This window comes from Magallana gigas, chromosome 3 (genome assembly GCF_963853765.1).
Source record: "Magallana gigas chromosome 3, xbMagGiga1.1, whole genome shotgun sequence".
Lineage (NCBI taxonomy): Eukaryota > Metazoa > Mollusca > Bivalvia > Ostreida > Ostreidae > Magallana > Magallana gigas.
This window is the reverse complement of record NC_088855.1, coordinates 25,138,168-25,164,130: the sequence shown is the minus strand read 5'-3', so window position 1 is coordinate 25,164,130 and position 25,963 is coordinate 25,138,168. Positions and strand designations below refer to the sequence as shown.

Genomic DNA, 25,963 nt, shown 5'->3' with positions numbered 1-25,963 from the left:
GGTGGGGGTGGGTGTGCCTCAGCAGCAGTCCCAACAATCGGTACTAACAGACATCGATGTACAACGAATAGCAGTAGCTGTCAAGGGTCTCTTGGTTACAGAGCTAAACAACGCTATAGAACCGTTAAAAGATCAAATTATTTCATTGCAAAACGAAAATGAAGCTCTGAAGCACGAGATTGACAACCTAGAAATGTACAGCAGACGCAGTTGTGTCAGGGTCTCCGGCGTATCAGAGGAGTGTGAGGATACCGACCAAGTATTGTTGGACATCGCCCAGAAACTCGACGTTCCCCTAAAGCAGACGGACATTGAGGTGTCCCACCGGGTGGGACCAAAAAATCCGGCAAAACCAAGGCAAATCATTGCCCGTATCAAAAATTACGAGCTACGTCATCGCCTCCTCAAGTCGAGCAAAGACCTCAGAAACGTTACGGGCATGGACAAGGTCGCCATAAACCAAGACCTTACTAAAACCCGAAATAAGCTAGCCTACGAGGCTAGGCAACTCGTTAAAACCAGACAAGCCAAATCAACATTCGTTTGGGACGGAAAAATCTTCGTTATCGATTTTCACGACCGCAAACACAAGATCCTTAACCCGAAAGACATGAGCAATTTCCTTGCTCATATTGGAGGACGACAAACAGCGGACGGTTAAATCCTTCTCATGGTGAACTAACGCACATGAATTGCCACGCACATGATCGTTGTAAAAATCTTGGTATTTTTGGATCCTAAGATCCACTCATGATATTATATTGTGAAAAGCATTAATGTATGTGTTCAAATCGTATTCATCACTAACTCTTGACAAATTCTAAGTTTTCCATAAATTTGTTACAGTTATTACAAACAAAATCCTTTGTCTATAGTCAAACCCTTCATTACAGCACTCAAAAGTAAATAAATGTTTACTTTTGATTTGAATGTACATATTTTCCTTATTTTATTTTTCCTTTGGTTATATATTGAGTTGGAAACACAAAAGAAACCTAGAGTATCAACCTTAAGTGAAGTCACTGTTCTACATATCAAATTTGTATTACTTTTCCGTTTTTGTCAGCTCTGGATCCTGTGTAACCCCCCTTTTTTATTGTTATATGTATTTTTCACGCCAATTACCTAAACCATGCCAGTAAATAGTGTCACACACAGGATCCGGACAGGGTTATACAACGGTGCTAAAAAGAATAATGAGTATATTAATTTGCTTACTATTTTGATGGTCAACCTACTACTTAAGTTTGGGCCAAAATCAATATCACTAATCATATTAATATTATGCATATTACCTACACACACGACCATAATGCTACGTAATAACCAAAACTCACCAAAATCAAACAACGAATCGAAATACTACGACTCCCGCCTTAACATGCCCCCACATAAATATACATCATCACTCACATGGACAATGACAATAATATCAATAACTATCTATATTTTACTTTTACTTTGCGGCGACATTGAACAAAATCCAGGCCCCCCAGTGATAGACCATGACAACGACAGCTCTCTAGACTCTCTTGATGCATACCTAGAGAAATCAGTTACTCTAATACACCTCAATGTTCAAAGTATATGTAACAAGCTTGATATAATTCAAGCAGAATTTGGGGGATTCGACATTATTACGTTAAACGAAACTTGGTTAGACAATAATACAACTTCTGAAACTCTAATGATCCAAGGCTTCCAAGAGCCATTTAGGCGCGATAGACGAGACGATAGATATGGTGGTGTGATGATATATGTAAATAGTAATATAATATGTAAACGCCGAACAGATCTAGAAGTTAACCAAATCGAATGCATCTGGGTCGAATGCTTAATTTACAAGAAAAAATTTCTTATTGGAACGTTTTACCGTCCACCGAATGCCGATAGGGAAAAATGGAATCTAATTGCATATTCTATGGAAAAAGCCAAAAACACAAACATAGAAAATGTACTAATCACGGGCGATTTTAATGACAATCTCCGCAACTCAAAAAATTGCAAAATTAGTGGCATTATTAAAGACATAGGAATGACTCAATTAATCTCAAATTCAACACATTTTACGGAAAATTCCGAAACCATATTGGATTTGTTAATCGTAAACGATACGGAAAAGATTGATTTCTTTGGGGTGGGTGAAAATGTACTTCCTAGCACTACACGCTACCACTGTCCTGTATATTGTGTTTTAAAACTTCCCAAATCATACACAAGGACATTCACAAGGAAAATTTGGTCGTTTGCTGAAACAAATTTCAATGATTATAAAACCAGCTTGCAAAATCAAGATTGGGATAGTATAATTTGGGATGATATAAATCAAGTCTGTAATGAAATTACAAATAAAATACTAGATTCTGCGTCAGAAAATATACCAAATAAGGTAATCACTTATCGCCCTAGCGACCCCCCGTGGCTGCACAATGCAGTCCGCAAAGCAATAAGGCAACGCAAACGATTGCACAAAAAAGCAAAAAAAACGAAATCTCCAGCAGACTGGGTTAAGTACAGAAAAGCTAGAAATGAATGTGTAAACAAAGTAAGGAATGCAAGACAAACATACTACTTAAAACTAGCAAACCAAATCAAATCAAAAAACCTGTCTCAAAAAGAATGGTGGTCATTATTGAAAAGAGTTAGTAATATTAAAAAACTTAACAAATCTTCTTATCCTCCTATCAAATTAAATGAAAATAGTACACCGACAAGCGACGATTTTGAAAAATCAACTATATTCAATACATATTTTTGTCTACAGTCACAAGTCAATGACGAAAATACTGATCTACCAGATAACCCAAATATTACTTCGCAGAGCACTATCGATAGAATCGTTATTTCTTCTCAAGATGTTAAGGACACTTTACAAATGTTAAATACTAGCAAAGCTACCGGCCCTGATAACCTAAATCCAATGCTTCTCAAACAAGCTTCATCAGAACTTACATATCCTCTTACTAAACTCTTCAACCTTTCCCTTCAAAACTCATCCTTCCCGAGTCTATGGAAAACTTCAAATGTTGTCCCAGTATTTAAAAAAGGATCAGCTAATATTGCGAGTAATTACAGACCCATCTCATTGTTAAGTGTACTTGGAAAGTGTATGGAAAGATGCATCTTTAAGCACATATATAATTATCTTCATTCTAATAACATATTAATTCCACAACAATCTGGATTCCGTCCAAATGATTCCACAATAAATCAATTACTATGTATAACAAACGACTTTTATCGGGCTATTGATCAAGGCAAAGAGATCAGAGTGGTATTTTTTGATATCAGTAAAGCTTTTGATAAGGTTTGGCATAAAGGTCTATTGTATAAACTTGAAAAAATAGGTATACGAGGAAACTTATTACTTTGGTTCCGCAGTTATCTCCATGATAGAAAACAATGTGTTGTTATTAACGGATCTCGATCAGAATTTATGAATGTCAAAGCAGGAGTTCCACAAGGCAGCATTCTAGGTCCACTCCTCTTCCTTATTTTCATAAACGACCTAGTGGTTGATATCGAATGCAACATCAAACTTTTTGCCGACGACACTTCAGTTTACATAACTGTTGAAAATCCATTTACGTCCGGAACTTTACTAAACTCTGACCTTGAAAAAATAAACGAGTGGTCGAAAAAATGGCTGGTATCCTTCAATCCTAACAAGACGGAATGTATGACTATTTCCCTTAAACTAAAGAAACCTTTTCATCCCTCATTAATATTCGACGATGTCCATCTCAAAGATGTAGAATCGCATAAGCACCTCGGAGTAACTATAAGTAGCAATCTATCGTGGAACTTGCATATCAATGAAATTCTATCTAAAGCATACGCGAAATTGGGCCTAATGCGCAAGGTAAAATATATACTAGATAGAAATAGTCTTCAAAAATTGTACTTCTCCTTTATTAGACCAGTCCTGGAATATGCCGATATTATTTGGGATAATATACCAGAATATCTTAGTTTAAAAATCGAGAATATTCAGCTTGAAGCGGCGCGAATTGTGACAGGGGGTAATAGACTTGCCTCCAAAACTCTCCTATACAAAGAAACAGGCTGGGTTCCTTTATCTAAGCGTCGGGAAGACCATCGGCTTATTCTTTTGTTTAAAATGTTTCACGGCAAAGTTCCCAATTATCTATTAAACCTTTTGCAGACTCAGCTACTCTCCAATGAATCACATAATACACGAAGCACTAACTCAATACGAGAAATCTACGCAAGAACTAAGCTATATTACGACTCTTTTCTTCCCAACACCATACGACTTTGGAACACAATACCAAGCAATGTACAGAACAATCCTTCCATACTATAAGCTTCAAAAAATATCTAAACAAAAACAAGATAACTGTTCCCGAATACTATCATATAGGGTCTCGCATAGGTCAAATACTCCACTCTCAACTACGTTTAGAATGTAGTACTTTAAATCTTTATATGTTCAATAGAAACCTTTGTCCATCCCCTTTTTGTTCGTGTGGGTCAGTAGAAAACACTGATCATTACCTTTTGCATTGTCCAAAATATGCTACAATACGAAATATAACAATAAACACACTTGCAAATTCTACAGACCCTAACTTACTACTCTACGGATCTAATTATCTAAGTATTGTAGAAAATGAACAAATTTTTCACACCGTACAAAGATTTATACTTGAGAGTAAAAGATTCAGCAATCATAATATCACGTAGAATGTTGTACAATAAAAATACCTTTTTTCCGGGTTGCCTGTTTATCTTATTCCCACCACTTATATTTATATTTATGACAATAATTAATGGAAATCGGAAAAATCCTACGGTATCTCTATGATGTGTTAGCATGTATTGAGTTAAAATTTTACTGAAAACGTACACATAACTGGTGTAAGAAATAAAGCCACTTTTTCTTTTTTGTATGGCTGTGTTTGAACATTAACACGCGACTATGTATACTATATTTCTGTTCTGGTGTTTAACCAACGAATATATTGTAATATTCTTTTCATGATATTTTATTTTGTTGACTTTTTTTCATTACCTTATAAAACGTGTTTCCAACTTTGACTTCTGACACATTTTCCTATTTTGTTCCTTGTACTTACATTTTATTTCACACCTCTCATTTCTGCAGTGTATGCAAGAGAGGGATTAATATAAGCCCTATGGCTTGTTTCCCGATCTTACAATTGTAATTTATCATCATGTAAATGTACTTGAATCTATAATGAATAAATATTGTTTAAACTAAAATTCACACTCAAATCTGTAAAATTCACGCTTGAATCTGTAAAATTCACACTTGAATCTGTAAAATTCACACATTAAAGTGTAAAATTTACCCTTTAAATTGTAAAATTCACACATTAATCTGTAAAATTTACACTTTAAAGTGTAAATTTAACATTTTATTCTGTAAAATTTACACTTTAATCTGTAAATTTTACACTTTTATCTGTAAAATTCACACATTAATCTGTAAATTACTATGCAAACACTGCATGGCTGTTTTTATTAAAGTCCGGCATTTCTTTGATCATGCTTGAATAATAAACATTGCAATCGACAAATGAATTCTCATTTCCAGTATTTAATTTTCCAATAAGTGAAACAGTAATGATTAAATACTCTTAGACAAAAAAATTTCAGTGCCACATGGCAAAAAAAAAAGTTCAGCGCTAAGGGCTTTTTATAATACAAACCGTTTCACTCGACTTTTTAATCAGATTGAAATTTTAACCAAAACTGAAAATATGATATTTTTTATGTACTAAAAACTTAAATCACTCTGTCTAGAATAAATTTGTTTCTGAATTTTAATATATGTAATGAATCGTCATGCATTTTATGAACTAAAGGTCTTTCTTTATTTTTCTTCGCAGCATTGATAGAGAATGAAAATAACTATAATTTGCAACATTTAGAAGATTACATTCGTTCGTCAAACGCGTCAATTTTTCTTTTTATAACTGATTTTTAAGAGTTTTCACTTAAACGTTTTTAGATTTAACTATTAGACGTTCAGAGATATTAATTCTACTACAGTTATTGCAAAGATCAAAGAGATGCCGCGGACATTATTCTCCAATATACCACGAACGTCATCAGTAAATTATCAAATCAAAAATACATTTTTGTCTCGCACTGATCATAAAAGTACAACTTCAAACCGTAAACAGTTTTAAAACCATGCTAATTTCACGTGTTAGTTCCAGTCAAAACGATGTGTATTGCCTCAAATGTTTATTTTTAAGAGATTAATGCGGCTGTTTCTAGGACCTTCCCAGCACATTTTCACTGCGTGTTTTTACATAAAATATAACGTGTAGCAGTAATAATCGTATTAAATTGCCCTTAAAATATTAGGAATATAACTCAAAGATAGTTTGTAAATAAGTGAAGAGTATTAAAAATCCAACAACAAAAAATTATGTCGTCTGCATGTGATTCCTTTGATCGATACACATGTAAACCTTTGGGGTTACACGGAACAGCCGTCAAAATGACCTAGATCGTCTCTCTATAGGAGAAACAATCTGTAGAAATGCTGAGCTGTTAGTAGAATAGAAATAAAGTTCTTGTTTTCGTGAATGTTGCAGGGTAAGTTCCTCGGTCTCGAAATGTTGTTTGAAATATAAAAGCCTCGGCTTACACCTCGGCTTTTATATTTCAAAACAACATTTCTTGACCTCGGAGGTTATTCTGCAACATTCACGAAAACTCGTACTTTATTTCTTAAATATATATTAAGAAGGGCGTAAATTACGGAAGCCGGAGGGTGACAGATGGAAAATATATCTCATCAGGCGGCCGCCACGTTATAAATGGCGGTCGCTACAAGTGAATAATCTGATGGACGCCAAATAATAAGGTGGCCGCTTTTCTCGCGAACGCTATGTAACTACGATATGTGTGAGAGTAAGGAAGAAGATTTTTTAAGTTTTAATACATTTTCACTACTAGTATATGGCTATATTGGCCCCGCCCTGGAGCCTAAACCCCTGTAACAGGGGTCATGAATTTCATAATTAAGATAAAGGAATTCATGGACATCATAACCATGCATTTAGAATTTAACAAATGTATATGGGAGTAGAGAAGAACATTTGCAAAGGTTTAATACATTTTTAGTACATGTCCATATTGGCCCCATCCTAGAGCCTGTTCAAAGCCCTGACCCAGTGAGCTTTTCTGATCACCCGTTGTCCGTCCGTCTGTAAATTTTTTACATTTTAAACTTCATTTTTAAGTCATAAGCCATATTCAACCAAATTTTGCACAACTTATTAAACAGTGAATATAAATCTCAAAAATAAAAGGTCATATTATATTCAAAGCAGAGAAAACCTCGAAACAAAATAAAATAATCTTTAAAAAATCTTCTTCTAAAGAACTACTAAGTTAATCTTAACGTAATTTAGCATTAATCATCCTTATGAAAAGGAATATATAAATTGCAAAAATTAAGAGCTAATTTTGTTCCAAATATGAGCTAATTACGAAAATTACCAAATTAATGCTAAACTAATCATAAAACCATATGCCTACAGTTATCTTAAAATTAAAATGATTCTCTACACAATGGTTGTAATTGGGTCAAACTGAAAAGGTTGGACTAATACCTCCAAAATACACAGAAGTACAGAGACTGATTTTATTTGTCATTTAGCTAACACAATTATAAAACATTTCATCTATAAAATGTATGAATACATCAAATAAATTAAATTTAATAGATTGGATAAGTTTTTAAAACTTTTAGAAGTTGTTAACTTGATTAAAGTTTAATCCAATTTTAATCAAGGTTGGATCTGTATATATCATCATTCCTGTAGGTTATGCTGTATCAAATATTAACAGTCTCCCTGATGTCAAACTTCTCCCTACTTTTCTGTTAAGGAGAAACAAATCTACCAAAAAAAGGTTGGTACCTGTATGATAAAAGACTCTTTACGTTTTGAAAAAATTAAGTTCTCTTAACATTGTCTAATTTCAAATCATCAGAAACAAAATAGTTGGTTTTGGTTATGACCATAATTTAAATAAAATTATATGTCGGTAAATTTACAAAAATCTTAAGTATCTAATTTGGGTTAAAATTTCTTTGTCAAAGAAGAACATTCTCTGCAAGTGTAGTGATTTTGTGTAACCTTACTGTTGTAGAATCATTAAATATGACTTCACAAATATTTACATTTATTACATTAATACCTTAAGTTTATCAAATATTATTGTTTTAATATACTTTAAGACATACTTTTAGACATTTTATATACCAAATTTTGAAAAAATTAATCGATACTTTGAAGTAGGTACATTATGATCATTAAAATGATATTTAAATATAGGTTTACATGTACATCAACATACAAATGATAATGAATGTCTTCATGCAAATCTAGTCATTGAATCAAACATGTTAAAATTAAAGATTAACAATATCAAATTGTGAATCCGATATTAAATTTGTTCTACATTCCATCAGCACAAGCATAAAAATTTGTTTTACAACTGGTCATATATTTTTAGTGTTGTAATTAATTAAATAATTGATTTATTTTTTTTTTCATTTTATTCTATATTGTGCCCTGACAGAAAAAAAAAATTGTTTACCTACCTACCTACCCAACTTCAAAATTTAGGGTCGGGTTAGGGGAAACATAGATATTTTTAATGATGGCCTTACATTGTTTGTTATTTTGATATGATTCTTACACTGCGAGTGTGAAGTTTAATTTGTATATATTCTATATACGTTGAACAGAAATAAACTCTCTCTCTCTCTCTCTCTCTCTCTCTCTCTCTCTCTCTCTCTCTCTCTCAATGTATGTTTGTGCATACTAACAGTGACTGAACTACTAAAGTCTTATTTGAATATTTTTTTTTATTCTAGACTCACGGTTTAAACAACGATCTCCACACAATGACTAAAAGTTTGTAGACGATCTATGACCAGGTTTATAGGTTTTATCTATACAAAGCACACGTAATTAGATTGAAAAGAAAGTGCATTGACCTGTGGTCGTTCTTAATACTTGCTTGAAGTTAAAATGTATTATTCATCTGTTTAATTAATCAGTTTTCTTGTATATTATTGTACCGGTTGGTAAATGATTTTCTTTGTGAAATTCCCGCATTTATAAAGTTGCTAAATTGTTCTATCCACGCGCGTCGATTGTCTTAAATTACATGTAGTTGTTTGTGTATTAGAAAAAATCAAGAAACTAACAAAGTATAAGTAAGATATCAAACAATAAAATTCTTTCTTTGGTGATTCATGCGGTAAATGAAGGTGGCGACATTGCAGAAAAAAATACATTACCCGCGTTCTTTTTCTCTGCATTGATCGCTAATTTATTGTTTATATTTACATCTTTCTATCAACAAATTAATAAATTGGTTGAAAAAAGTCAGAAAAATTAACAAAATTATTGTTACGTACATCAGTACGTTAGGTATAAGAAACAGCCAAATCGTCTCCTATTGGATTTTGATTCTGACATCACCATGATTATTTCGTGTAGTCCGGGATTTTTCTTAGGTTGCTGAAGGTTTCGACCGATCGATAAACTAGTAAGAACTGGATCGTTTATATTTCAGTTCTGTCAATTTCAACAGAGCTATGAATGTACAATCCATTTCGTAATAAAATAGAGGGAATCATACTTGGTGGATGTAAATAATATATTCATTTACCTCTACTGGCTTTCGAGTATTTCTCTGCAGTACGGATTCCCTAACTATGTCGGGTTAGTTAATACGAAATTCTTATTCTAAACAAAGGGAATGGAAAGTTTGGAAATAAATTTAGCTTTCATATCAAATCGTAGCCTAACATACTCATACCCAGGTCATTTCGTTCCCAGAATTCAAATCAATTATCAAAATAAAATAAAAATTAAGTTACGACCAATAACTAATTCAATATAAAACAAAAGATAATCAAAACTTACTTTTGTAGACATCCTAATCTTTGACAGACACATTTTAAAATAGTTCCCCATTCTAATTCCCCCCCCCCCCCCAAATGTGTAAACCATTCGTATATGATTAAAAAATACATGTTCAAAATTACCCCAATCTGCCATAAAAATAAATTAAAGCAAATTGGGAGATTATTTGGAGCAATATGCATTTTAAATACTTAAAAATTATGTATATCAGGAAGTACTGATCTGCATTAACAATCATAAATATGCATTGCACACTAAATGTTAGACATTTGTCAGACAAACTCAGATTAAATTATACACCCCGGTATGTACAACATACATGAAGGACTTCATTTGCACCTTATGATGTGAATTGATTTTCTTATTTTAAAAAAATATACGTCATTACTCTTTAATTCATGTTTTATGCATACATTTAACATGTTTAAAATAAGGGAGTAAAAAGTTAAAATACTAGTACTTCATTCTGAGAAATTATCCAGAGATCTGCGATGTAGATACTACATGTAGCTGCAGCCAGGTATTATCCAATATATGTATAAATTACTTCAGACTAGACAATAAGACATCAAAATAATACAGATGTATATTGATAGAATCAAAATAATTTTTAACTGTCCCAAGATTTTTTTTCTTCATTATTAGTTATTCATAAATATCCCTACCTTTGCTAGGGAAGAGGAGCGGCGCGGATCAGAAACCCTTGGCTTACGAAGATGAAATATTTCAGAGTTCAAACAATATTTATTTACATACCAGAATGAAAATTTGTTTACAGGTTTTTGTATTTGAATTTCCTTGCTTGCTCTCTCTCTCTCTCTCTCTCTCTCTCTCTCTCTCTCTCTCTCTCTCTCTCTCTCTGACTTGTTCGGCTAAAAAAGCGACTGTTAAATAAAAATCTATGGAGATTTGTATTGCAAATGATATAAAATAAGATCTGGATGATAGCATTTGAAAATTGTGTGAGGTGTTCGAAGAGACTTCCGAATGGAAAAAAGATAAATCTCCATGAAAAAAATGTTTTTCTTTCCTGTGAAAATCTCTGAGTAAAAAAAAAAGATGATGTTTTAATGAAGGATTTCAATTGTATTTCTTTTAGCTGTGTACGTTTCTATAACATTGTCAATATGTGATGGAAACAGTAATATGGGGCAGACTATAGTCTATAGCATATCAGGGCCGGGCTTGAACAAATTTAACAAGCAATAAGATTAGAGTCCAAACAAAACAATTTATGAAATGACATGCCAGAGATGATGAAACGGCATCTACTGATCTAGCCCCATTTATATTGGCTTCGCCCTCCAAACGGTTACACCGTAAAACATATTGTGTTTCTCAGTCACTATCGCTGATAATGATATATCTGAGGGTTGTAGCTGGACTTGTCGGTCGCCTCGTCTAGCACATGTCCTACGTCTTCTCTCGCTGGCTGCAGACAGTAGAATCCTGCTCGTGCAGATTCCCGCGTGGTGACGTCACGGGCTATTAGATAGCCCGTACGGGGAACGAGACCACAAACACTACATAATGTATGTGAAATTAAACAAATTGGATAAGTTTTTAAAAGTTGCTTATAATTCTTCGATTGACGCTGAAATGTTTGTTTGTTGATCATAAGATTTGTCTTACTAAACATTAAATACTTGTGTACTAGAAAAATCGAAAGGATGATGTGCTATAACTACTTTTTAGGGTCCCTTCTCATTTGATGTATTATATGAAATCTGCAACAATTTTGGTAGTTTTCAAACGTTATATTATATGAGGATATCTGCATTATCATTATTTTCACGAAAAAAATCATCTTGGTTTGTAGCCATTTGTTGTTTTTGAGGAAAGATGAAAATAATTGATGGGCCTTAGTACAAAAGTGATACCTGTATGCCTGACAGTACATTTAATTACATGTACGAGGGTTGTTAGAAAAGTTCGCGGACAAGTTCGATTGTGAGCGGACTATTCACATGACACCAGCGAAACTTTCTAGATTTAATCTTGACGTATTTTATAAGAAATGTGTAAAGATTTGTCTGTTTTCAATGCACCATAAAAAATAAACAGATTAATTTTTTGGATAAGACATGCTACACGGAGCATGTGATTTTTTTTTTTTATTTTTTTTTGTACGCAGTTTTCCTTATAAAGAAAATGTACCGTTTAGATGCATAAAAATAAACGATATTTCATATGACATCACAATAACTTGTGAAGGGCATTTTGTGAAAGTTTGAATTAAATAGAAGAATTTCTGATCGTTTTATCGCCGAATTTTGAAAAACGACCTTTGAAAAATGAGTTAAAAACTTTGACGTCATTGGACATCTTGGAGCACCGGGCCTTTATTTAATTTTGTGTGCACACAGGAAAATATACGATGGAGACTAAAAGGTTCTTAAATGCAGCTATTTTTATACGACAAAGGTTTACAATTAGAATTACAGAGGTTTATAAATGGAAGAACCAATTTTTTAGCCCTTGCAGCACCCCCCCCCCCCCCCCCCCGGATCTTGGACCTATTGATTTCGCTTTTTTTCTTATCTAAAGTCGAAAATGCGTGGACAGAGATTTTTGGACCTAAATGATCTCCGATATGCCACAAAAGACTTTATACAAAAACTTGACAAATAATGGTATGAACGTGCATTTTATATATGTAAATCAGTTAAATGACATGTGGAACTGAAAAGTGTTTCCTTTTAAAGAGTAACATGTTTGACTTTCGGTTGTTTGACGTCACCTGACGTCGTGGAAATTTTAAATGGTGCTCCGTAAATCTAAATCATTGCAAAGTAAAAATTGCTGTATCTTTTGAAAAAAACAAAAACAAATTCATATCATATTTTGCATACTTATTTTCATTTGGTAGTAAAATAAAACATACGTCATTTTACAAAATACACAGTAATTTTGCCGTAAATCACTTTATCCGCGAACTTTTGTATATATCACGTGACAACATTTTCCAGTCGAATGTTTTCATTGATCAAATGAGTAAGGTTATAAAACGTCACACAAGTTTACACCAGGTAAACAATTATTTAAGGGAAGACCAATTAGGTTTTTGATTGTAGCTTTAGCTTTAACATGTATTCCTACTCGAATTGAAGCAGAGGTTGACCGATATGTTTATACAAGAAGAAATCCTTACCTTTGGATATCAGAGATTTAAGTTCGTTATCCTTATTTAAAAACAAAATTTCCAAATCTCTAGCAGTAGTTCCTCCTTATTTCAGTTATGGGTAAAGACGTACTAATATTTTACACACAAGACTCCGTCAAAATTGTGCGCTAAACATAAAACTATATATAGATGCAATATTATATCAAGCCCTCTTTGTTCATGTGGGAAGACGCACATCACTTCTTTTTCTCTTGTCCTAAGTATGCTACTGTTAGGGAAGAATTTGGCGATCCTCTGTCCGTCAATCTTTGTTAACTTTCACAAATGAGACAAGAGCTGTGAAAATGATATGTATCTCATCGGCATGGTATATTCATAGAGCTTAGCATCTTAAATAAACACAAAAAAAATATTCACTTAGGTGTGGAAAAATGAAAATAACACTAATTTAAGTTCAATTTTTTTCATAATTACCAATACACTAAACAAAAAATATTGCAAATAAATGTAGCCACCTTTTACATTATTTTCATCATGTAAACTAGATAATCTCGATAACTCGAACTTCTGGGGACCATGATTAAACTTCGAGAGATCAAGAGCTCGAGAGCTCGAAAGTTAAAAAAATCCGGAAATTTTTGTTCCGGTCATTTTGGTTCTAGAATTAAAGTACTCGGAAGTTTGTATTTATAACATGGAAGGATAGTTTAACATGATTCCATTCGTATTTTCTGCTACATTACTTCAATTTAAACAATGCTGAACTTAGTATTGTTATTATTTAGTGGGTTTTTTCACGTTAAAATCTTCTAAGTATATTATGTTTCTTAATCACAGAAAGTAGTTAGTTATAATAGTAGTTAGTTATAGTTATAGTAGTAGTTATATAGTGAAAAAAAATCGGGACCGTGATTTAACTTCGAGAGATCAAGAACTTCGAGATATTGAGGTTCGAGCCATCGAGTGTCACCTGTATGTATTGAATGACATCTGAGACAAAATATTAATGAAATAAAATGTTGGCATCATTTAATTGTGTAGGTTCAACATGTTCAAATTATGATTATACACCCATAATGGGTGCCGATTTTTAAACTGATATACGTCTTAACACATGTATGAATTTTTTTTATCTTTAAAAAGCTAATAAAAACTGTTCACATATGTGCAAAAACTGCAGGAGATAATATAACGGTATTATATATAATTTATATATCGCAATGCATTTTCACCCACACCCATTTATAAAATATTGAGTCTTACAACAGAAAATAATGGTACTTATTTTGCTAAAAAATAATTGTTTCTTTTCTTAATTATTCAAAGTGTTTTAAGTCAAAGTAGTTCGCCATCGTTGCTCATTTGAGGCCCATGGGCCTCTTGTCCTTATGTGTGGGAGTAGAGAAGAAGATTTTTGAAAATTTGGCATTTATTCTTTGCATATTGTGGCGCCCCGGGTGGGTAGAGCCATTCATTTCACAATTTTGATTTCTTTTACCATAGAGATGCCAAACACCATGAAGAGGCCAATGGGCCTCAACGCTCACCTGAGCAACAATAGCCATAATAAAATCAGCTTCATGGGGTCATAATACAAAATATCTCGACAATGTGGTATAATACATGTAGATCCTGTTTCTGTTTTCCCCTGGATATTCTTATATTTATAATCAAGTCCCTTTTCTAACAGGGTGATTTTATAGTCATATCACATTCAGCATTGCAGTTCTCAAAAAGACCCTTAACAATTGTATATATTCAGGATATAAACCTACATCAAACTCTGAACCCCATTGTTAGGCCCAATAATCGTCCAGGGGCCAAAGTTTAAACAATTTTGAAGAATCAGCAATGAATATAAGTAAATTTTAAAGCATATACAATAACAATTCAGTTTTGGTTAATAATTAAAATGTTTTCCTTTGTACAACTGAATCCCCAATGTGGCCCCACAATACTCCTAAAGATTGTGATTTGAACAAAGAATCTACACTATCTGAAATTGCTTTCACTAAAGTTACAGCATTTCTAGGCAAATTTTTTTTTAGAAATAGATTTAAAGATATTTTTCAATATATTCCTATGTAATAAGTTGTCTCCCCCCCCCCCCCCTTGTGACCCCATCCTACCCCCTGGGAATCATGATTTGAATAAACTTGAAATCTCACTACCTGACGATGCTTCTAAGCAAGTTTTAGCTTTCCTGCTCAAATGGTTCTTGAGAAGAAGATTTTAAAGATTTACTCTATATATTTCTATGTAAAAAGTCGACCCCCATTGTGGCGGTTTATTCCCATTTCACCTTAACTGTAAAATTTGGTATTCCCATTTCGCCTTAGTAAGCTTTAAGGTGAATGAAGGCGAGACGAGAACTGATATTAACATCTAATTAGGTATAAAAATTGTTTGTATAAAAATACAGTTTTTCCATTTATCTAAAATTGTTTGTTTTCTTATTGCCATGAGTAAGTTTGTGAAAATATAGTGGAGAAAAGGCTGATATAAAGATGCAAACAAATATTTTTAAATACTAGTATTTGTATGTGTCATGATGTGCTAAAATTGATACTTAATGATATAAACCTTTTGATAATATAAGCAAGCAGATCAACAATGGACAATTTGAATTATCCTTACCAAACTACAAAAAGCTCTAATATTTATACTTTATCTCATTTAGATCGCTGTATTAATGAATTAAATAAATTCAATTTATGTAGCTATAATTATTTCAATGCAAAATGACTAAAGAATTTCTAACATTTAATCAAAGTATTCATGAATTAATTCAATGTTACATGCGAATTCTTATATAGAATGACTGAAAATTTTAAAATCATTAATGAATCCAATATTCTATCATCTACATTTTACACTATTCGTGTTCATATATTAAAGATTATTTTCTCTTCATTTTTCCAATTCTGTGTAATTAACTAATCATTATAAAAAAATTCTCACCAATTTAGAAGTTCTGTTTTAACAGTGCCTTTATTAAGAAATTCCTATTTCGCCTTACTACTTTTTTTTACCCTTTTCACCTGTTTAGGCGAAATGGGAACACACCATGTTGGCCCCACCCTACCCCTGAGGGTCATGATTTTCACAACCTTGAGTTTTCACTACCTGAGGATGCTTCCATACAAGTTTCAACTTTCCTGTCATAATGGTTTCTCAGAAGATTTTTAAAGCAATATGAGCTGTATTTTTTAGAATTTTTTTTGGTGCAAAAACCTGCAATAGTATGATACATTGTAAGTCTGTCTGTAACTTAAACTTTTATGATAAATAAGATTTGAAAAAATCATTAATTTCTGTCAGGAGAAAGATTTCACTTATAAGGAATATATATCAGATCAATTTTTGTACAGGACGACAATAATTCAATTTTGCTCCAATTAAGGCTTCTTAATGTGTTTTCCCACAAAAAACCGGAGCTAACAAAAATTTTAAAACCATGATATTTTTGTCATTTTAGTAGAAAATAACAGTTTCTTCCAAAACATTTTCACATGAAAATTGCAGCTCATATTGCTTTAAAGATTACTCTATATATTCCTATGTAAAAATTCGCCCCCCCCCCCCCCTCATTGTGGTCCCACCCTACCCCCAAAGGTCATGATTTTCACAACTTTGAATCTATACTACCGAGGATGCTTCCACACAAGTTTTAGCTTTCCTGGTTGATTGCTTTCTGGGAAGAAGGTTTTTAAAGATTTACTCTATATATTCCTATGTAAAAAGTCGACCCCCCCCCCAATGTAGCCCAACCTTACCCCTGAGGGTCATGATTTTCACAACTCTAAATCTACACTAACTGAGGATGCTTCCACAAAAGGTTCAGCTTTCTTGGCCTAATGGTTCGTGAGTAGAAGATTTTTAAAAATTTCTCGAAAATTTTAAATAATTCCTGATTATCTCCCTTTGCAAAAGGGCGTGGTCCTTAATTTTAACAACTTTGAATCCCCTTAGCCTAAGGATGCTTTCTGCCAAGTTTGGTTGAAATTGGCCCAATGGTTCTTGAGAAGATGTTGAAAATGTGAAAAGTTTACAGACATACGGACAGGCAGACGGACAGACAGACGGGACGACAGACAAAATGTGATCTGAATAGCTCACTTGAGCTTTCATTCAAGTGAGCAATGTAGCCCATGGTCCTTTGTTATTAAAAGACATAGGAACTTGATAATTGTTTTGAATTCGATTGAAAGCAGCTTTTCTTGTTCCGCTTACAAACCTCAAATATACGTCTCACTGCATAAACATATGGCCTGTCATTTGACAGCTAGGGGGTATGATCAGAACCAGTTGTCTTACTGCGTATTTATAAATATACATATTAACATTAATAGAAAAACTCAAATAAACATGAATGTATTCGTGTGACTTGATAAATATTTATTTTAAATTATAAATTGCATCATAATCATAAAATTGACTAGGAGTAACTTCAGCAGCATTCGGCTTAGATCTGAAACTTAGGGAGGACACACTGTCTCATGTTGTCACCTCACCATGTAGGCAGCATTACCACCCTGAGAGCAGTCGCCATGTTTTGTCAATTTTACTGAAACGTTTTGATTCTCTCATTAAATAATCAACAATTTACTTGGTACATGTATGTAAAAATTAACATCGCCACTGTTGTTAATAAATCACGTGACAAGGGAGGACACACTGTCTCATGTTAAATAATCATGGAGACAAGCGAGGCCTTCCGCATCAACAAGTGACTAGGAACTGCTTGGGTTATGACCAAGGCATTAAATTGGTGCACAAGATCCACACGGACTGTGTCCTGGGTCTATTATTTCGCGGGTTGCTGTGCAATGACAGACCCTTTCCGCCAGCTGAAAAAGCTAGTATTTTCATTACAGGCCCCAACAGTGTTCTTGTGAAGAACCTAAAAAAGAGATTGAAACCGTAAATGGATATTAATGCCAGTGTTACCGTATAATAATGGGTTTCACGGACGAAGAATTACCGGTGGTGTTAGATACACCTGAAAATGTCTCCTTTACGGGATAAAAATACCTGCAGGATACCAAGATCAGAAAGGAGTTGGCTCTTTACATCGGTACTATATTCAGCGCGGGACATCTTACTTAAATTATTTAACAGTTTCCAGAAAATATTATTGTTTGCAACCATATTCTCCATAGATAAATGACCAACGCCAAGTCGGTATCACGTGATCATATGTGTAGCGCAGCTTACGCTACCACCAATGTTTCATGGTCCCTGGGGCCACACTGCAATCATTTATCTCCATCAGTCCAAATTAGGATAAACACGGGTTACAAACCTGTCAACAATGTCCATCGTGTATAAACATATTCAATTTTTAACACAAACCAACACTGAATTTTATTTGAAAAATAGTAGCGGATATAATTTTTCCTTTCATATATAATAAAGTATTCTGATTTGTTTTGCTGTAGAATCATATATGAAGATCAAAGTAAGAATAGAGTTTGAATAAATAAAAAGAAATTTATATATAGTTTATAGAGTATAGAAGAACCTTATACATTAATGGACTACACTATTAATAATTTCACAAAGCTCAAAATTTTGCAAATATTCATTCTTGCATACAAAATCAAAACCTAATGTGAAGTTAAAATGTGAAAAAAGAAATATACACAAACATACGAGTAGCAAGTGGTAAAATAATTAAAGTCTGAATCAGAGAAAAATAAAATGAAGCTAGTGTTTGCCGCACGTACTTACGAAACTCTGTTTTGGAGATTGTTTTATAGTCCACGCAATAGGCAATCAAAAATAACAACAACAACAAGGCAGGTGTTCCGATTTCTCACAAGCGCAAAATACCGAAATAAAATCTGCCAATGCCAACTCGCGCGCTTGCTAAAGCACTCACAAACACGGCACGGCCTGCTCGTCCATAACACCGACTGGCCACGGTCAGCAGCCTTGTACAATTTATAGTGGAGCCGCACCCTGGGGCATGAAGGACCCTATCTATATATCTAACTGTTAATGTACCCTGTCTAGCGAGCAGTCGTGCGTGTCACCACCTTCTAACAACAATAGATCTTGTTTCAATTTGTAATTTATTATATTAGCGAAGGTCACTGCGAAAACCTACATATGTATGACAACTAGCTATTTTAAAAGATTTATAGATAATGTGGTCTGTCTGTATCATGTTACATACAAAATGCAAATACGTATGAATTGGCGCAGCGTGTAATATATAGCATTTGTGAACTGCTTAAAAAGCAGAGACCACTCTTATAAACAGATTGTTGAGTATCGCTAATACTTAATAATGTGCTAAATCAGAGGAATATGTCTAGCATAAGTCTTGGATTTCCATAAATATCAATCTCAAATACCGACAATTTCAGCAACAATGGGCCATTACACGTCAATCGATACAATTTTAGAATATGAACCCAGTAGCAAGTTCGACGTGAATGGCTAAAGGTCCTGTTATACTTACTAAATTTCTACTATTGCATTTCAGAGTAACTTGGCACTGAGGGAAACTGCAGAGTACACTTTCACGGTAGACCGGACAGTAGAGAAGCTACATATAAATCTTAATCGGATCCTGTTGGTCCTGTAAATAATTAAAGTGACGTCTCGTGTCAAAATAGTCATATCACCGAACCTGGATTGGACTGGTGAACCGATGTCGAAGTTTTGCATTGTTTTTGGTGTGCGAAATAGGGCAAATTTGTACAATAACGTTCAATAACGCTGCGAACCAGCAAACTTTTACAGATTTTGGTTTTAATGATTGATTATTTTACAACCCCTCCCCCAACATATTTGGTTTAATTACATGTACTATCTGAAATATTTTCATTGCAATGCTAGTCTTTAAAACTTCGTAAGAAATACCAACGTAAAATTTATTTTGAACAGTATCCGTAGTCACATTTACATTGAATTGTTACTCAGACTCTTTATTCAGGACAGCAAATATCCTTGACAAAAAGTATGAATATTGGTCAAACTAATATCAACATACTAATCTTAGCAAACCAGTGACCTTTCTGTTGCAATGCGAGTTACATTGTACAATTTTGTATATTTGTATTGTTTGATACTGTTTTTTTTTTAAAAACGCAGTTCAATTTACGCATTGTTAAGTATTAATACTTGGTAAATAAGAAAATTTCCGCTATTAAAACTTGTCATGTACCTAGTTGATATTTCATGGTTGGTTTCAAATGCCTGAAGGAGTGAACAAGGTGCGCGCACTCGCCCGTCTCTTGTCAACTGTTGGCATGATAGATGTCCATTGTTCGACCATCGGTCAGCTTCCGCCGGACACATTCCATTATGAACCTATAAAACAATAAAAATGTGTCAAAGTCGTGTCATTAAGGAGCCTTAATGAATAAAGTGTTTCAACATGGCGGCACTTGCTGTATATATAGGGACGAAAGTTTTTCGCTTTCTGTCCATCATGATGAAAATAATTGGCGCATTCCATAAATAAATCATCAGTATGTTTGTTTGGGTTTGTGTTTCGACCATATTTGTTTAAAAGAAAGTGGTCAGTTAATAGATTTGGATTCTGTCTTTAATCATTAATCATGAATGTATATTGTCAGAGACAGCGGGTCGATGAAAATAGCTTCAATCTTTCGCGCTATAAGCACATATTAAATATAAGGGGAATAAAACAGCCATTCGTAAACACACGGTTGATACCCCTTTCCCACCCCCACCCCCGCCCCAAAAAATTGAAACAGCCAATACTTCGTACCTTCCACATTTTTCTTTTACTACTTTCAGGCTTGTTGCGCGCAAGTAAGTGTGACAACTGACTGGGATATGTGACGCTATTACCTAATCCATTAGTATCAAAGACTTCTCATTTCTTAATAGAGATGTATCCAAAAAAAATTTTCAAGCTTAATCTCTATGTTAAACTTTGAGCCATACTGCTTATTTACTTGTTTGCCTTTTGGCTTTTTAAGATTAAAAAAAAATAATAATAAGCATTCAGTTTGTCTTAAAATGAGAAATACCATCATGCATATAATCAAACATTCCATTAACTACAAAACCCTTTTAATGAGATCATCAGTTATATATGGTTTTTTAATTGACAAATTATTTATAGTTAAAATTCTATCTTATTACTTATTTTTGAGTAGTCTTAGAAATGTTTTACAGCCGATGACAAGACAGAACCTATATCCTTCAGACGCAGTGCCAGTGTCAACATGCACATAGGGCCTGTATATCAAGTCTCTGTTTCAAACCCATCTTTCAAAGTAAAGGGCTTCTAATCCGCTCCTCTCCTCAGTCCTCACAACTTTGTAAGGAGAGGAGCGGATCAGAAAACCTTGACTTAGGAAGATGGTTCAAACCTTCTGAAGTAGAGGAGGGGTGGTTTTAGCTGTATCCAGATAAAAATGTATTAGTAACATATACATAATAGCATAGGTATTCAAATTACAAAGCTTAAAATAGAATTTTGAACTTACTTTAAAAATACTAGAACGTTCAATTTGGACAAATTCTTTCAAGAGGAGAAAGAGAGAGAAAATAAAATGTTTTACCCCTATTTCTCATGTCCTTTATGGTCGTCTGAGTGCCTGAAAAAATATTCAGCAAAGTAAGACCACTTTTGTCATATACATTTTTTTGTTTACGGAGTTTGACATTCTATAAGATGATTATTCTCATTAAGCCAATTGCATAATAGACAACACATAATGGAAAATTTACTAAAGAGATAATTATCTAAATGTCTTTCGGCGTATTAAAAGAAAATTATTGTGTAGACTCGCATACACGCACACAACTCTGCGCGTGTGTGTGCATATGTGTTTGTGTTTGTATATTGTGTATGTATCGCGCAGCCGGTTGGTTACATCACAGTCGGGTGGGCCCCAGGTCATTCCCGAATTATCATCTATTGGACATTAGGTGATTTTTTATAAATGTACCTGCGCTGAAAAGCAAGTCAAGAGAATGCATAATTCTTTCATCTGGGATTAAAACGAGGACTTCTTCCTCTGAACATTATCTTTCTATATAATTACCAGGTTACGGCCATGGGTGTCAAATTTAGTGTCTTACCTGAGGATACAACTTTCGTAACGGTCCAAATTTGAATAAAATCAATGATAACGCCTTAATTGAAGGATCATCAGCCTCGTAAGATTCCATGTTTTTATACGTAATAACTAGTTACAGCCACATTAACTTAAATCTTGTCAGCTGGCTCAGGGGCATTCCAAGTCAGACGATATGAATGGAACTGTCATTTCTCTCTCCGTTTTCCCCTCTCTCTCTCTCACTCCTTGTATACCTTTGCGAGGTTTGAGTTATTTAAGGTATGTAAATTCATTTTCAACGGACCAGTGCGTAGCTCGATGGGACAAGAGATAGTATCACATCGAATTGAAAGGGGAGATTGGCATTCATTTTCAACCACTTCGACAAAGACTGGCCTTTGTGAACAATATAGAGGCACATGACATATTTTTAACTAGACTGAACATGTAGTAAAATGAAGCATATCAGTAAAATATAAATACGATATACAATGGATGTTTTATAATATCTGAAATTTTAACGTCTTCTTTTCATTCCGTGCAAGGCAAACTATTTTGTTTCGTAGAGTTCTGTATATAGCATTAGCAACGAAAATAACAGTAAAACAATTGAAAATATCACAAGGGAATACATTTTTATAATAGTTATAATATATAATTATATAGTACGGTACATCGTGTTGTCCAATTAAATTCATATGAAGGTATTTGTGACAATTATGTACACGCTAAATGTACATGTGTGGTTTCAAATTTCACTAACTTTTGACGATGTTGTTATGAGTTTCTCCATCGTATTCAACCACGTGTGCAAATGAATCGATTTTCTTTTGTTGTTGTTGTTGTTGTTGTAATTCAGCAAAGCGAGGCGAAACATTAAAGGGACATGGTCACGATTTTGGTAAAATTCTATTTTTCTATTTTTATTATTTACAATGCTTTAAAAATGCATTTCTACTGATCGAATGAAATTTGAGAGTCATTTATTAAGTTATAAGCAAGATACAGAGCTCACAGTTCTTTGTTTTGTAAATAAGGCTGTGCCCTGGTTTTGCTTACAAAGGTTCAATATGCAAGTAAAAAATCTTTTTCAAATTGGTTTGTCTATCTTCTTATTCATTTTAAGCATAAATGAAAAGTTCCTAACGTTTAACACATTCATTTAAGGTCTTAAATAGCGCTTTTCACTTCAACATTCAAATGTAAACAAATGCTTTGTAAAGAATTGTAAGCTCTGTAACTCGTTAATAACTCAACGAATGTAACTCAAATTTTGTTTGCATATTAAAAATAATACTTAAGCATTGTAAACATTAAAATCAGCAAAATGATTTTTGACCAAAATCGTGACCATGCCCCTTTAACTCGGTTTCTAGCAAGCAATAGAATATAATCATACGTAAAACCCGCACAGTAATGAAAAAAGAAAAACACAGTCTAATTAATTACTTACATACGACCATAATGGTCTATATGAATTATTTACAAATGCTTTTGGTGGAATTTATTCACAGCTATAACTTAATCATTTATATATATATATATATATATATATATATATATATATATATATATATATATATATATATATATATATATATATATATATATATATATAACACGTGTGTATTAAGAGCGATGCGGGTTTCTTTTCTTTTTTTACACATCTGTTTGTATAAAAAAAAAATACTTGGCAATGCACAGAGATATACACATCGCCGCATTGCAGCATTACATAAAACCCCCAAGAAACATACAAGCATCCAAGAAACTGAGAATGTGAATTCCTGCCGAATGACATTTATCAGGCAAAATGTGTAAATCGCAAGCAGACACGCATGTGTGATCTTTAGAGTAAAGCAGTGTTATTATCTGAAATAATGCAATGCATTCCCTGATAATTTTGCTGATGTATGTAAATTGACGTGAAAAATGTAACTATAATCAAAATATATAATGTTCTTTTTTAATTTTTAAAATTTTTTAAATTCTGTGAGGCAAAATCTTATCAATTCATAACACTTTTCTCTAACTGAGAGCTAATAAAAAAAAAACAATTTTATACACCACAGAGACCAGATACCCTAGTGTCAGATTTAGCGTGGCGAGTTAAATGAAACATACCTGTCACTGAAAAAATCTTGGAGATCATGTTTCAACTGTTGGCGCCCCCTCCTCTCCAAGCTACATTCCGTCTCTCATCAACACACACACACCTGTGGCCTTTTTTCCTCTGACCGTAGCATGTGAAAAGAGTCCCGATGATTAATTAAAACTGGACCCTCGCACGAAATAAAGTTTTGTTTATACTAACCCAGATGCCAAAGAGTATGATGTGTTCTACCTCCAGGCATCGAGGGATTTAGGGAAGTTTTACTATCCATTTTGTTGGCAATAATACAGGTTGTACTAAAAGTCGACACACATTCTTAAGCATATAAATTAGTGCATACACATACCCTAACGTCAAAGCTTCAACAAAATATATCAATATCTCAGGAGTAAAATTAAAGACTAACGAGTTCATTTTTACACTCACGTTGAAAAGAGAAAAAAGCATTTTATTCGCTTCTGGGAAATGGCCAGAGTACACCACTCCTCCAGTTTTGACTAAACTTTTGTACCGTTCTTCTTAGTAGGTAGATAAGGAAGATGAACAGGCCATAAATGGACGACACTTTATATGTAAATAAATTTAGTCTTTCGTCGTTTATGACAATATTGGAAGTCGCCCTTAGATAAAGAAACTCTTTAGACGATTGTATGCAAAGTCATAAATTTCTGCCAAAATTAACAAAACAGAACGTTAACTCTACAACGGGACGTGTGATGAAATTCATCTTTTCCCCATCCATGGTCAGCGTGTCCTTACATGTACATCGAGATTCAACACATATAAGTTCTATAATTAAATGATATTATTGCACAAATTGCTCGCCAAGAGAACATGTAGACAACCCCAAACTCCTTACTTAAATCAAACTGGTTTGTTCTCCAAACGATACGCACATAGATTCAAATCTTTAATTGTTTTTAAAACAATATTACGGCAGTTTGTTACATCTAAATTAAATAACAAGGAAAAAATTTGAAGATGTATCCGATCAGTCCATTCAGATAGGTGTAAAGAAACCGAAAACTTTCGCATGCACGTAATCTCTTAATCTCTATAAAACACCATAAAAATGCTAGAGAGGGCTTCATAAACAAACGTAGACAACGTGCTGAAGAAGCTAACAAACTCCTTGAAAAGTAGAGAGTCTTAAAGTTCTCAACATTATCGGGTAAGATCTTGTGTTTTATATATTTACCTCGAGATCGGAATGGCCAAGGAGGTCACCTGTAGTAGGAGGCCATGACAAATTCATATACAGCTTCACGGGTTTCTCTCTTTGATGTTATCGTATTCAGTAAGTGGTTAAAACGGGCTTAGTGAATGAACAGATTAAAAGTTACCAAAAAAAACCCTAATTTTAATTTAACGAACCAACACCGATGCAAAAAGGGGAACCACACCCAACGATTTAAATATTTTGGTCGTTAACATGTTGAATAATGGGTTCACATACCCCCCCCCCCCCCATTTAAATCCGAGAATGCGAGACGTATCTACGTACGATACAATGATTAATAAAATCTCCGATCGTTTTAATTCATTCATGAATTCAAATACCAGAATGTTAAATTATCAAGTAGTCCATTTTCACTTTGAGTTGAAACGTTCAAAAGTTTTGGTAAACATGAAGGGTGATCGAAGTTTTAAGATAATAATGACCAAAAAATCGATATCTATAGTTTGCAATTACAAAACAAACGTTGGTTTATAGATATGATTCAATGTT

The 25,963-nt window shown here is 33.6% G+C and overlaps 1 protein-coding gene and 1 long non-coding RNA gene across 2 annotated transcripts in view; both read right to left on the bottom strand.

Moving 5' to 3' along the window:
* The window catches only part of LOC105345747 (uncharacterized), a 42,937-nt gene extending 33,185 nt beyond the window's left edge, over positions 1-9,752 (bottom strand). The window contains exon 1 of the mRNA XM_066079063.1: positions 9,691-9,752. The gene's annotated coding sequence lies outside the window, so the exon portion shown is untranslated. The remainder of the gene's footprint in view (positions 1-9,690) is intronic.
* An 8,874-nt stretch (positions 9,753-18,626) lies between these two features.
* Positions 18,627-25,473, bottom strand: LOC109620222 (uncharacterized). Its single transcript, XR_002200922.3, has 3 exons — positions 24,246-25,473; positions 21,621-21,656; positions 18,627-20,394 (listed from the first exon to the last, which is right to left on the bottom strand). It is a non-coding gene; the product is annotated as an uncharacterized lncRNA (long non-coding RNA).
* Between the last annotated feature and the right edge of the window lie 490 nt (positions 25,474-25,963).